The sequence below is a fragment of the Schistocerca americana genome, chromosome 1 (genome assembly GCF_021461395.2).
Source record: "Schistocerca americana isolate TAMUIC-IGC-003095 chromosome 1, iqSchAmer2.1, whole genome shotgun sequence".
NCBI classification, from domain to species: domain Eukaryota; kingdom Metazoa; phylum Arthropoda; class Insecta; order Orthoptera; family Acrididae; genus Schistocerca; species Schistocerca americana.
The window spans coordinates 356,328,431-356,330,029 of NC_060119.1; the positions used below are offsets into that span (position 1 = coordinate 356,328,431).

A 1,599-nucleotide genomic window follows, 5' to 3' on the forward strand; every position below is an offset into this window, starting at 1 on the left:
CAGTACTCTGCGTGTTTATTCACTACGGCCAGCGTGTACGACACGACGCATAACCTGCTGACATGCCTGTGCACGTGTACCGCACACCACGGCTAACACTCTCGAATTACGTGAACGTTGCAGATACACTTGTCCGCCGCCGCTGTAGGAAGCATGTGTCCATCGTAATCGACTTGCGGGTTACGTTTCTGTGACCGTAAGCTAACCCTCGGTACACCATTAAATGAAAAAAGTGGGTGCTTTCGAAAGCTGTAGGTGATGTAAGACTGGTCCCAGGCAGCTGACGGACAAGAATTGGATAAAAATATGGAAACAGATGCTCGCGAAGGCTGCAGGTTACACTGCTACATCCGACCACGACAGTCGTCTGTGCAATGACCCCAACACGTTGCAAGTGTTAGTAGTGGTCGGAACAACGTTCTCTTTTGTTGTGAGGGCATTATGTCGAAGCTAAGTGACTTTGAAGGTGGAAGAATTGTTGGTGTTCGTATAGTGGGTGCATACGTAACCAACGTAGCCGAAGTATTTGGTCGAGCGCTGGGGTCGAGCGGCTCTAGGCACTTCAGACCGGAACCACCTGTCTGCTAGGTCACAGGTTCGAATCCTGTCTCGGGCATGGATGTGCGTGATGTTCTTAGGTTAGTTAGGTTTAAGTAGTTCTAAGTCTAGGGGACTGATGACCTCAGATGTTAAGTCCCATAGTGTATGTGCCATAATTTGTTTGGTGTTTCAAGAGATACCGTATCGAACATTCATACTGCATATCGATAAAGTGAGAAAACGCCATCCGCTAAGTCACCACGCGGGCGAAAGTGTGTGTTGCACGATCGTGACGGGCGGTCATTGAAGAGGAATGCGACAAAATAAGAGGATGGCAGCTGCGAGAGACACATCTGAACTGAAAGTCGCGCTCGGGAACCCTGTCAGTACGTGAACGACACGATGGGATTTCCACACGCAAGGAATAGTAGCACTCCGTCGTCAGGCCACGAGTGGTCTACCGGGACCATCCGACCGCCGTGTCATCCTCAGCGGAGAATGCGGGTAGGAGGGGCGTGGGGTCAGCACACCGCTCTCCCAGCCGTTACGATGGTATTCTTGACCGACGCCGCTACTATTCGGTCGAGTAGCTCCTTAATTGGTATCACGAGGCTGAGATCACCCCGAAAAATGGCAACAGCGCATGGCGGCCTGGATGGTCACCCATCCAAGTGCCGACCACGCCCGACAGCGCTTATCTTCGGTGATCTCACGGGAACCGGTGTATCCACTGCGGCAAGGCCGTTGCCTCAAGGAATAGTAGAGCGAAATGTAATAAATCACTCATGAGTGAAGCAAATACTAGTAAAAGGAAAACGTGGTCGTGAAGTCATAAAACCTGGAGTATAGAGCATTGGAAGGAAGGCATTTGGTCGGAGGAGTCCTGTTTTACACAATTTGTTACTTCTGGCCGAGTGCACGTCCCAGGAGTGAAACCTGGTGAGAGTTCGGTGATGATTTGCGTAGCCATATCGTGGTACTCCGTTGGCCCATGGTTACTCTGCAAAGTCGCATTTCTGCCAAGGATTATGTGGCCATTTTGGCTGATCAGTTCCATCC

At 50.8% G+C, this 1,599-nt stretch overlaps 1 pseudogene; it reads right to left on the reverse strand.

The window, feature by feature from the left end:
* Positions 1–1,171: 1,171 nt before the first annotated feature.
* LOC124559709 lies at positions 1,172–1,289 on the reverse strand (annotated as a pseudogene).
* Positions 1,290–1,599: the final 310 nt, after the last annotated feature.